This window comes from Oryzias melastigma, linkage group LG2 (genome assembly GCF_002922805.2).
Source record: "Oryzias melastigma strain HK-1 linkage group LG2, ASM292280v2, whole genome shotgun sequence".
NCBI lineage: Eukaryota > Metazoa > Chordata > Actinopteri > Beloniformes > Adrianichthyidae > Oryzias > Oryzias melastigma.
Genome location: NC_050513.1, coordinates 17,457,240 through 17,470,266, shown reverse-complemented (window position 1 = coordinate 17,470,266; position 13,027 = coordinate 17,457,240). Strand labels below are relative to the sequence as shown.

Here is a 13,027-nt window from a genome sequence, read left to right as displayed (position 1 = left end):
AAAATCCCATTGATCTCTTATTAGGAACTCAAGTAGAGATGTTTTTGTGTTACAGAAAGATGAAATGAGTCCATAATCTTTGGCGGTTTGTCCTTCCAGGTGTGAACTTTAGAGGAGCAAGAGCAACACAGTCTCATCCCCAAGTCGTCACATGTTGACGATTGGTTGAGGACCTCTTTGTGTCACTTTTTGTCGTTTTGGTGTCCCCAACTTGTCATTTTTTGACATACTGGCTGTTTGTAAAATCAAGGGTCCGCAACTCTTGGGACGCCGTATTGGACGTGGACTGATCCTGGGGAGGTGTCCAGTACGTGTACCCTAACCTGGTACTGGTTCGCGTCCGGTACCTCAATCGTAACCACGTCCGGAGCAGGGTTAGGGTACCAATACCGATTTTGGGTACTGGTGCGTTCCACGTTGCGGTACTGGACCGGTTCCAGTTCGCGGCGTGGAGGTTGGGGACCCGTGGTTCAATGGGAACTGCCAGCACGTCAAAAAACGACGAGTTGGGGACACTCAAAACGTCAAAAAGAGACACAGAGGGGCCTTAACAAACGTCAATGTTTGTGTATATGTTGGGAAAATATAAACGCTATAAAAATAACAGCAGTTTTAACATGGAAGTCAATGGGACACTTTGAAACCAACCTGCAGTGGTCATTTGTGGAACTGCACCTTTTTTTTTTTTTGGGAGGGGTTCATTAAGCTTAGATTAAACTGACTCCAACCACATACGCTTTACATTTTTATTTTTTAATGTTTTAATTTGAGAAACACTCACCAACATGTGAACAATAATTGTGATAATCTGAAAGCGGTGGAGTCTATTTTTTATTTATTTTTTAGTTCCTTACTGGATGAAAATGAGATCTTTTACATCATTTTATGATTTAAGCTTCAAGTGTAAAACAAATTTCCAAAATAAAAGTTTCAAAAGTTGATTCTGGTGGGCAGAGTTAGAATCTGAGGTCGTGAACTTTCCAGAACTGAAAAAAAAAGAAGAACCTGCAGAGGAGGGAGTGAGTGGAACAGCTCCATAAAATAAGGTAAACTGGGAAACTGGGACTTGTGGGAACAGGCAGGCTGGGTGTCAACCTACCTCCCAGCGTAGGTGGAGATCCCATTTCCTGCTGGCGTTCCTGTTTGCTTTGTTTGCAGTCGGATTATAACTGTGCGCAGATGAAAGGGGGGGGAGACGAGGTGGGCGATGGGAGGAGGGGGGGAGGGGGTCAAAAAAAGAAAGAAAGAAAGAAAAGGAGAACCCCTGCTCCTTTTTACCTCCCGTTTCCCCACGTTTGGTTCGATCCGCAGGAAGGTCGTGTCCGCATAATTACGCTGGAACGCACATCCAGCATCCAGACGTGGATTTAGAGGATGAAGGTGGGCGGGCTGGAATCCTACCTGCGTACCTGCAGCATGTGTGCATTCGGAAAAGACATCAGTGAGATTTTCACTCTTGACAAACCGTCTCACTGCTGTTTACTGAGTCATGAGGAAAAGGATGGAGAACCAGAACATAGAAAACTATGAATCCACGGTTAGCATGTAAGGCTAAAGGAAACAATCCTAAAAACTTCTATTTTGTAGTTTTTCATTTATTCTTTGTATCATTTTTTGTCTTATAGTGTTATTTGTCAGAGCAGATACTGTATCTACTGGACAGTTCTTCTGATATTTTATGTTTCTCCATCGTCTAGGACAGAATTTGCCAAAAAAAAAACTCGTCAATGTAAAATTTTGCTAATTTACGTAAAGCTACGATCACAACAAATGCGGTAGTGTGTCCAGTTTCAATGTTTTGGTAACTGCGCGGCCGCGGTGAGACGTCCTGTAGTACAGCTCTTGCTCAATTCCAACGCATTAAAATTTTTGCCGTATGGCGAGATTTTTTTTCCCCGAATTTAAATGGTGAAAATTTGCGTCAACCAATCAAGAACTTAACATGTCGATGATTTATTTAAAATTATTTTATTGACCTTTATTTAACCAGGATTGAGATTTCCCTTTTGCAAGGGAGTCTTGGTCAGATGATGATGTCATCAGTGGGTGGAGTCTAAAACCAGAATTGACATTTGTGCTTCTTATTTAGAATAAAAAAGGTCCTCTCTCGTTTTATTTTTCCTTCAAGGACTAATGCGGGACAGCGAGTCGTCAGACTGGGCCACACAAAGACAGTAGCTGACCAGCTCAGTGGCCGTGTGGTGGAGTGTCCACCCTGAGATTGGAAGGTCATTGGTTCAAATCCCGGCCGAGTCATCCTAAGCCCAGTGCCTCCCTACTTGACACTCAATGCTAAGTGGTTGGACTGGGGGGTTAAACCACCAAATGGTTCCCGAGTGCGGCTGTGTCTGCAGCTCACCGCTCCCCCAGGAGATGGGTCAAATCCGGAGAACAAATTTCACACACTTGGGTGTGACAGATAGTGGGACTTTAACTTTAAGTACCGATGAAAGTTTACGTCGTTCAGACGCAGACGGTGAATCTGACCAAACCGAGAGAATGTCATCTGTCCAGGTAAGCCCTATTAGTTTTATTTTGAAAATTATCTTTGAGTTTTACTTTGACACTTACGCTTAATTGTTGTGTTCAAAACAGTTTTGAAACCGATTTTTAAATATTTATTCTGAAATGTAAGTTAAGTAAAGAATGCTTTTTATTTGAAATGTTTGGTCTGGAAGCCTACTTTTGCACTAATTCCTGCCTTGTTTTCGCTCTAATATTTACTTTAGCTGCCTTTTAAATTAATTATCAGATTTTATATAATAACCCCCCACCCCCCCACACACTCACTCCCCAAACTCCAGTTTTTTCCTCACTAGGCTCTTTTTTTGTAGACAGATGAAATAAGCCGCGGCGGCGTGTCAACGACTTTGTCTTTGTATTTCATTTAGTGTTTTCGGGGTTGTAATGGAGCTGGAGGTGTGCGGGGAAGCGGGGGCTTTGGGAGGGTTGACAGAAGCTGAGCTGGTTTTGTCCCCCGGGGGGTTCGGCTGGCGGCTGGCCTAATTCCCCAAAATAACTCCTTGATGGGGAAAGAGTTGGAGCGCTCGCGTGGAGACTTAACTCCAGCGAAGGCGTCGCTCTGTAGTCTCTGCTCGCCTCATTCCCTGCGCCTCGTCTCGGAGGCGGGAAAGTTTTGAACGGGTTTGCAAACGGCGACCGGTTGTTGGGGGCATGTGGCCGAAGTGACCCTGTCCTCGTCTTCTGTGGGGTTTCAGACGTGTATAAGCTATTAGAAGCGTGTCCTCATAAAGGAAAAGCTTGAGTCAATCAAAGTGCGAAAAAGTTCAAACCTGATCTTCAAAACAACCAGTTATGTGTAGATTAATGCAAAAAACAGAAATCTGTCGGAAATACTACGTATGTCGAGAATAGGGCTGACACGATTAGTCGACTAATCGACGACTAATCGAATACTAAAATCGTCGATTAGTCGTTACTTTGTATTATATGGAGTCAGAGGGTAGAAAAGTTTGAAGTTATAATGTTATTATGCTAGCTTTTTGGACTATTTTGACATTTATTAAGGTTTTTTAGGCTACTTTGGAGTTTAGCTGATATTTCAGCTACATGCTAGCTATTTTGGCTAATTTAGACTTCTTTTGTTTTTTAGGCTATTTTAGAGTTTAGCTACATGCTAGCTATTTTAACGAATTTAGACTTTTTTTTTGCTTTTTGGGCTATTTTTGAGTTATACTGATATTTCAGCTATTTTGGCTAATTTAGACTTTTTCAGTTTTTTAGGGTATTTTAGAGTTTAGCTGATATTTCAGCTACATGCTAGCTATTTTAGCTAATTTAGACTTTTTTTTCAAAGTGGATCCTGTTCACACAATGGTTCATTTCAATGTGTTGGTTTAAGGAAAAATATTAATTTTATGTGGTTATCCTTTGGTTTCTTTATTGATTTAAAGTTGACCATTCGAAGGGGGCGGAGCCATTATCATTTTTTTTTTTCCAAGAATTTCTAAATCGGCTTGAGCTGTTTCACAAAAAATTGATGACTATGGATGACTAGCAAAAAAAGATTCGTTTTTGACAGTGCTTCTTCTTCTGCATTGCTGTCAGTAGCAAACACTGATACACACAAGTACATTGCCCTCTAGTGGTTGTTAGCGGGAAAACATCAAATATATGAACCAAAGTTTATTTTTCAAAATTCAATTTTTCAATTCCATTCTTGAGTATAAAGTGGCAAATATGGCCAAATAACGCAAAAAGCGGGAGTTGTATTCCAAAATAAACAGTAATTCAAAGTGGACTGTTAGCAGGAGGCGGAGTCTTTTTTTTAAGTATTTCTAAATAATCATGAACTGTTTCACAAAAAGATGATGACTTGTAAAAAAAACAGCGTTAATGTTTGTTTTTTATAGTGTTTCTTCTTCTCCGTTTTAGTAACAAACACTGACACACACACCAACAGCGCCCTCTAGTGGTTGTTAATGAGAAACAACCGCCAAATGGCAACCATTGTTACAAAATTAACACATAAATTAATCAAAATTATTTTTTTTCAAAATCTGATTTAAGTTGCTCCTGAGTATAAGTCGCACTTTTGGTCAAACTATGCAAAAATTTGACTTATACTCCGACAAATACGGTAATTCAAAGTGGACTGTTTGCAGGGGGCGGAGTCTTTTTAAATTGCCTTGAGCTGTTTTATAAACAGTTTAATAAATGTGGATATGTTGCAAAAAAACGTAATAAACAAACAAAATTAGCTCATTTCACGGTCCTTTGATCTTTAGCTAATGTCCAGAACCCGATCAAAGCCAAGGAGTTTTTATCCTTTAAGACAAAGCGCAGGATTAGCTCCCACAGTGGAACAGCAAACATATCACTCATATGTTTAATCAATTAGACAACAACACTCTGGTGTTTTTCCCAGTTCTTTCACACTTTCCTGGTACAGATTTAACCAAAACACGCCTATTAGTGGAGACGAGTTGTGTTTCAGCCACTCTGGGGAAACACTTCAGACCAGCCAGAGACAGAAAGCGGCATCACTCGGCTCCAACGCGCTCGCTTCCTGCTACCCACTTCCCCCGAGTTGGAAACCATTTGCATGCTGTCAGTGTCATTGTAGAATCGTGAAATCTGAATGGCGGATTTGCATACGGGCGTGTTTCACTGACGCACATGTGCAGCCCTGGGCGTGCATGGGAGGAGGACGGGGGGGAGGGGAGTCACATATGACCACGACTCGGAGTTCAGATCTCGCTGGGTGATAACGGTCGTCACCGTCATACCGCCATGGCCTTTCAACCACCAAATCAAAACACACGCAACCCGCTCAGGGAGACACGAGCTTTGATCACACCAGGGGAACCTTTCCACGCCTCTGAGCTCAAGAGTTTTTTTTTTTTTCTCTCTCTGAGAGGAACTTCCAGTTTTCAAATTGAAAAAGTGCTGAATGTTGTTGCCACAACAGCAGGCGCGAGCGTTTGCCTCCGAGGGCTTTTAGGACACGTCCGTCGGTGTTCGAGTGCTTTCTAGTCTGGAATGTCCCCCAAAACTCTGCAGTCAGAGAAGGCTGCTGGGAAATCCACTGGCATTTCAAATCCTTATCTTTCAAACAGTAAGCAAAGAAAAGTTTCTGTCTTCTGAGATCTGCAAATACGACTGTTTTAAATAGACGAAAAAATCATTTTTTCTCGGGTAAGTCTAGTCACTTCAGAGCTACAGAAGCAGATCTTTATCACAGAAGAAAGCGTCCAAAATCAGATGTTTGATGATGACATCTTTGCACCCCGACCTGCACTGAGGATGGCGCTCCAACAACTCAGAGAAAATTTCAATGTGGACCCCATATGGTTTGTCTTTGGGCTGGATTGGTGGGCCCCAGGTGGGTTTGTCCACGGGTTCCATGGTGGCCCTATCTGTGTTTGAATACATTGGCGGAGGTGGGGACTCAATGGTCTGGGCCCCTACTCCAACCAGCCGCCCGGTGGACAGCGTAGTGAGTTAGCGAGTTCCACTGTCCAGTAAGCCAGAATACTAAGCGCCCACTCAAGCCAGTGTGGGCAGACACAGATGGGGCCACCATGGAACCCGCGAACAAACCCACCAATTCAACCATATGGGGCCCACATTGAAATGTTTGCTGGGAAAGAGACGGATCTGTGTTTGTCCAACCCCATAGGCTAATTTTCCGAAGCTGGACATCAATACATTACCCAGAATACATCACTTCTTTGGATTTGTTTTGAAAAAGATCACAGAAGAAGAAGAAGCCTCTGTCCGTTTGGGTGTTCTGAACCCTTCAGGAACCAGAAGTTCATACGTCTGGTATCTGAGAACTGTGACGTCTCCCATAGAAAGTGGATAACTTTTAGCTCCAGTGAAATGAAGTTGCCATTTGTTTTGCGATATGGCCATGTTGGAGCAAGTAGTGATTTCCCCCGCTGCTTTCTGTGACCCAGTTTGAAGACTTTCTCTGTCCCGCTTTAGTTCGAGATGGGAAAAATATGAACAAGAATCAAACTAAAGAATCTTTTACAGTATTGTCTCGAGGATGGGCGGGGCTTTTATACTGGAGCTGCAGAGCATGACGTGAAACTTCTGAAATGACGTGGGACACAAAATTCAACTACACTACCTTGTTGGACCTGTAGGGGGCAGCACACAGGCGGTTTTAGACCACAATTTCAGGAATTAGGAAAGTTTTTTTTTTAATTGCCAAAAATTTGGCAAGGACCAACAGTTAGCACGTCGTACAGATAAACACCCAAAAAAGTTGATTTACTGTTAAGTTACTCTTTAAGGTAACCGTTTATCGTGGCTCACGCTGCCTCTTTCGATAGCGTCCAAAATCCGATATTTAATGGTGACATCAAACTCACCAAAAAGTTGATTTTGAGATGCTCTTGCTAATTCGGTTTAGCAAGAACATCTAAAAACAAACAAACATAGAAAACGTTTACTTACAGTTCCAACTCTAACTAAATCAATTATGGCTCAATTTTTTGCACTACGGACGCCGCCATGTTGGTGCCAGATGATGTCAGTAAGGAGAGATCGGCATGTGCGATATTAGTGGTCAAAACTGCACTGACGATATGACTTGCGATAAATGGACTAAGCATGTGCGTAAACGTTTAAGGTAACCATTTATTTTTTTTCGATAGTCACGATGTTGATAGATTTTTCGATGTATCACGATGTTGATAAGTTTTTGTTTTATTGTGCAAAGCTAGCAACCACTCTTGTTAATTATGAGTAAGCCTATTGGACGTCTGCACCCCTACCACTTGAAAACGGGCTACACTAAAACTGTTTTTATTGTTTGGCGTGAGGATGCTTTTACTGAAGCATCTGATTGGCCAGTTTATAACTTGAATTATTTGGAACCAAGAAATGTATCATGATGGATTAGCAAGAACATGCTAAAAAAAAAGACTTACTTGCGGCTCCAATGACATATTTATGACAATATTAGCCACCATTTGTTCGCAATATGAGCATCGCCATGTTGGAGCCAGACATCGTCAGTGATTGGTCCGAATTGGTCTGTCACTGTTTCTATGGCAACCACTTGCAAATCAGGAGTTGTTAGAAAGGCACCACAGAAAGGTAGTTTGCCATCTCTGGGTGGGTGGAGTGTCCCGTCCTCAGGGGGAGGAGTTTAAGTATCTTGGGGTCGATCTTGTTCACGAGTGAGCGAAGATCGGAGCGTAAGATCGACAGGTGGATACAAGCGCCGTCCACCGTTTTTATGTTGGGGTGAAGAGAGAGCCAGAAAGCAAAGCTCTCAATTTACCGGTCGATCTCAGTTCCAGTACTCACCTATGGTGATGATCTCTGGGTAATGACCGAAAGAACGTTGTCCCGGATACAAACGACCAAAATTAGCCTCATCTGTAAGGTGGCCGGGCGCTCCCTTAGAGATACGATGAAAAACTCGGAAACTCGGAGAGAAATCGGAGTAGCCAGTTGAGGTGGCTCGGACATCTGGTCCGGATGTCTCTTGGACGCCTCCCTGTAGAGGTGTTCTGGGTATGTCCCACTGGGTGAAGACCCAGGACACGCTTGAGAGACTATGTCTCTCGACTGGCCTGGGAACGCCTCGGGGTCTCCCCAGAGGAGCGGGAGGAAGTGACCGGGGAGAAGGAAGTCTGGGCATCCCCATGACCTGGTCGAAATAGTTGGAAGTCCAAACCCCTAGCACTTTAATGTGGCTACAGAAAATCTGTCAATCAAGTGGCACCACCTTCTTTTATTGAGGCACAGCCGATTGGTTCGTTTATAACTGGAACAACTATGTATTAAGTTATTAGTAACGTTATATTATTTTCAAAATATTTTTAAAATTTTTAAATTATAGAAATTTATAGCAGTCTGGCTTCTCTGAACCAGCAGCTACTTCCTGTTTGGAACGTGAGGGGGGAGGGGTCACTCAGTCCAGTTCTCATTTACAGTCAATGGCAGGAACCTAACTATACCTACATGCTACATGATGAATTATGACAACATTTTGAAATTAATTTAGAGAATTTTGGGATCTTGTGTATGTCCAAAACCCTGATGTCTCAAAGTAGATGTTGATGTGAAGAAAAAAGTTATTTATATTCAAAAGACAAACCTGAAACTGTTTTTGCTTGATTATTTAGCTTAAACTTTGTTTTTGAGGGTCGGGACCAAACCTGGCAACAACAGCAGGACCAGGATTTATTATCTGGGGCACAAAAAAGCAGGAAAAAATAAAACAACATGAAATAAGCTAACATTACCAAAATGAATAAAAACAAAACAGAAGCACGAGTAGATTTTACTTTTAAAACCGTCAATTTAACAGCAAATAGAACGGCAGAAAGCTGCGGCGGGAACGACTGAAAGCAGTTCTAATATTGACTGACAATCAGACAATATTTACAGCTGAGGAGCCGCGTGCGCAGTTAATCTGAGCGCGTGAAGAGTGCAGAGCTGCTGCGTCTCTGTGGGTGTTCAACCTGCCTGTGTTTGGTATTCCGTGCAGAAAGCCTCCCACGCCCCGTGTGTCCACCCACGCGCGGATTTGCGTCACACAGGGAGCGGCGTGGGCGGGAGAGAGAGAGGAGAGAGGAGAGAGAGACTCTGTGGCAACCGCGCGGAATATCCCACTTTCCTCTGCAGCCCGCGTGAAGCTGCGCGCGCGCAGGATATGGAGCAGGAAGAGCTAACAAAATAAAAGCATCAAGAAAAAAAATGAGTTTAAGAACATTTCCAAGAGTTATATGTTATATAATTTTTTATTTTTAAAATATTTATACTTTTTCATCTCCTTCTTAGATTTTCTTCTAATTTTTTACTTGTAAGATTATATATTGCATTTTGTTTTGAATTTCATTTCATTATTGACAAAATGTAAAAAATCAACAATAAAAGCTTCTTTAAGCACCAACAATAGTGCCTCAGCTAAAAGAACTTCTGTCTTGAAGATAATTACAGTAGTATAATGCACAATAACATAGGTAAATAATATATAATAACATAATAATTAAAAAAAAATTAATTACATTTTTTTAACCCTTTCTTTTGCTGTTGCCCACCCCCCTTCCAAAAAAGTCTTCTGCCCCAACTTAAAATATTCTAGCTCTGCCTTTAAGTAAAATAACTAATTTACATGGTTATGTGTTGTAGGTGAAAAAAATTGTATGTTTTTATGTTTAAAAAGGAAGTTTTTGCTTCCATGTCATATCACTCAGCAATTAACATGTATTCTTGAATGGGCGCGTTAAGTCCACAGTGTTCACACGAGTCAAGCAAGGAGGGGCTTCTTCTTCTTCTTCTTTTGCTTTTGTTTACAAGCGCATTCCTGCTACTTACAGTGGGTAGAGGGTTGATGGGAAATGTCGTAATGGTGCAAATCTCACAGCATGACACGGTTCATTGCTAGCTTCTTTACATTTGCGGACATGGATTAGCATTGTGTCAGGAGAGCGGCTTTGGTTTATTTTTTGAAAAGACAAATGCAGACGTCGTCAGGTTCGTCACCATGACTGCATTCATCAGATAAACCAGCTACGCTATGAGTTTGGTGAGTTTCACTGCCTGCTCCATACGTTGCTACAAAATCCGAGTCCCTGATTGGTCAAAGTTTGACCTGGTTAACCTTCATTATGCATTAAATGGCTGCGTGTTTTGCCTGTAAAGCCTGAAAAAGGTCATAGAAACGTGTCTCTACACATGAATGCAGTAGTTGTGAACGCAGAATCCCGAAACCCACATAGACTTTTCCTTGAAAATATCCGCTTGAACGTGTATTGCCTAGGGCGGTGTAAACGTAGCTTAAGGTTGAGAATTGTAACAATGAGAGCTAGCTAGTAGCTTTTCTCCTCTGACAAAGGCTATGTCCAGATTCACTCACTATTCCCTTACCCCTGAAAGACTAAATAGTGATTAAGTGTCCTGGATTTTAAAATATTTTGGATACATGCTAACTATTTTTTTTTTAACATCACCCTAATTTGCTAAAATATAAACATTTTGCTAAGACTATTTACAAATCCACTGTCCTCTGACGATGGAAACTTGTAACATTTTTAAAACATACATTTTTATGCATATTTTTGACATGATAAGTCCTTTAAGCACAATGCATTGTGGTCCATATTTGCTGATCTAGTAAGTGTTGATGCGCACACTGGATTGCATTTTATCTCTTGGCGAGTACAATACTTTATTACTTTTTAGTATTTGTTACACACTTGTTAGAACCTGCTGACCTGTTGACCTATCTGTTGATAAGGTTTCCATTGATTATGTCACATGTTTGAATAAAATCAATAAAAATCCTAAATTGCGTCTGTACATTCAGCTTATACCTTAAATGATTATGAAAACAAAACTTTCCATGAATGTTAGCTTAAGTGTGCTATGTCTGGAACATGTTACAACAGCTGCAGCTACAACAAAAGAACGTGTGATTACATTCAGTGATTGGGAGTGTCATAGAACACAATGAAGACGTATAATTATAATATTACTCTGACTCATCAATAAAAAAAGTTATTTGTTAAGTGAATATTTTGTAAGTTTGGTTAATGCGTTTGTCCTGAAACAGGAAGACAAAGCCCAAAATATCAATTTTGCAAATAAATGTTTTAAATAAACAAAAGTTTTAAAAAATTGTCGTGAAATTATTGTAAATCCCGCGACCCCGGCAGGGAAGAAGCGGACAAGAAAATGGATGGATGGATTATTGTAAATAAACTATATTAAATAATTTAATCATGAATAAAACGTACAAAATAAAAAAAAATACATAAATGGAGACTTTTCATATTTCAGGATTTTAGAATTTATTATTAATATTATTGTTTTATTGATTGCTTTGTAAAATTAAAAGCAATGTTTCCCATTATTATTATTTTTATTATGTGCAGGATTTCACCTGTTTTTTTTTCTCGTGCTTTTATTTTGTAACCGCACGCGGAAGTGCGCGCGAGACGTCACCCCCCGCTTTGACGTTAGCGCTCGTGCAGAGGAGGAGAGGACTCACACACGCTCACGCTCGCACACGGCGCGCACTCGGAGCCGCGGCGGGGTCAGCGGCTCTTCTTCACTCTCCTCCTCCTCCTCCTGTCAGCAGGAGAAAAGTTTGCGCGCAGACGACAGGAGCCTCACGCGCGCAGACGCTCTGTTTTTGTTTTTAGTTTTATTTTTTATTAAGAATTGCTCCCGTGAGGATCTTCCTCACAAGACGACAGTTCCTGCACAGTTCCGTCCGTACAAACTGACAGTTTGAGTTGAAGAGGAGCAACCAGAAAAGAAGGAGGATTCGAACCAACGACTCACCAGGTAGGAGCTTTTAGATCGGAGCTATAGTTTGCTTTCTTCCTGCTGCAAGAACATGCTTTTTCTGGACTCATAGTTTCTGCAGGTGCGTTTATTATTCACTCTCATCGTCATCGTCCGCGCGCCGCGGCTGGAATCACAGGACGGGATCTCTCCGCGCGCGTGCGGTCCTCTTCCCGGTCACTTCCTCGTTTAGCGAATGAGGAAGTTCCCCCCCGAATCACGGAGAAAACACCGGATTCTCTCTTGTTGGCGTGACGGAGCGCACGCGCTGCGTCCCGGGAATCCACGGTGCGCGCACGGGCGCGCTCCAGGTGAAAAGTCGCTAAACTCGCTAGGAGCTGTGGTCCCAAAAGCATCCGCGCGCGTCTGCAACCCGCAAATGAAACAATAGCTGCCAGTCTGCATGGTGTTTTATGGTAAAGGGGTTGAATATCGCGTTCAGACACTTGAAAAACAAATCTACTAAAAAGTGCAGATAAAAGGCTTGAAGTGCTTTGATCTGAAGCGTCTACTGCCTTTGATGTGTGCGTCGTTGATTCTCCAAAGACCAGGCAGGACTTAGAGCCTTTCAGCCTTCAGCATCACAGCTAATCTCATGAATGGAGGGAGAGGAGCCCACAGGGTTTTGCTCCTATGTTCTCTGTAGGTCACGAGAGGTTCAACAACGGCAGCAGGAGTCCTAGAAGATGGTGGAAGTCCTAGTGTACAGTGGGATACCTTGAGGCTGGTGGTAGTTTTAGTGGATGATAGTTCTATAAGATGTTGGTAGTCCTGTAATGGACGGTGAGAGTCCTAGCAGATGGTGAGTGGTTCTAGTGGACAGTGAGAGTCCTACAGAGGTTGGGAGTCCCAGCAGGTAACAGGAGTACTAGTGGACAATGGGAAATCCTAGTGGATGACAGGAGTCCTAGAGGATGGTGAGAGTCCTTGTGGACAATGGGAGTCCCATCAGAGAGCGGAAGTCCTAGCAGACGACCCAAGTCCTAGTGAACAGTAAGAGTACTAGTGGACAATGGGAGTCCTAGTTGACAATGGGAGTATTAGTGGACTATGGGAGTCCTGGTGGACAGTGAGAGTACTAATGGACAATGGGAGTCCTAGTGGAGGGTGGGAGTCCTAGCAGATGACAGGAGTTCTAGAAGACAGTGCGAGTCCTAGTGGACAATAGGAGTATTAGTGGACAATGGGAGTCCTGGTGAACAGTGAGAGTACTAGTGGACAATGGGAGTCCTAGTGGACGACACGAGTC

General features: G+C 42.3%; 1 protein-coding gene and 1 long non-coding RNA gene across 3 annotated transcripts in view; one reads left to right on the top strand and one right to left on the bottom strand.

Moving 5' to 3' along the window:
- Window positions 1-846: 846 nt before the first annotated feature.
- On the bottom strand, window positions 847-9,146 carry LOC112156705. The gene is made up of 2 exons (XR_004949354.1): window positions 8,582-9,146; window positions 847-1,409 (listed from the first exon to the last, which is right to left on the bottom strand). It is a non-coding gene; the product is annotated as an uncharacterized LOC112156705 (long non-coding RNA).
- Window positions 9,147-11,428: 2,282 nt separating this feature from the next.
- The window catches only part of LOC112156866 (NGFI-A-binding protein 1), a 13,163-nt gene continuing 11,564 nt past the window's right edge, over window positions 11,429-13,027 (top strand). Inside the window, exon 1 of one of the 2 annotated variants that reach the window (XM_036216017.1) lies at window positions 11,429-11,778. The gene's annotated coding sequence lies outside the window, so the exon portion shown is untranslated. The remainder of the gene's footprint in view (window positions 11,779-13,027) is intronic. The other variant, XM_024289252.2, reaches the window with a different exon arrangement.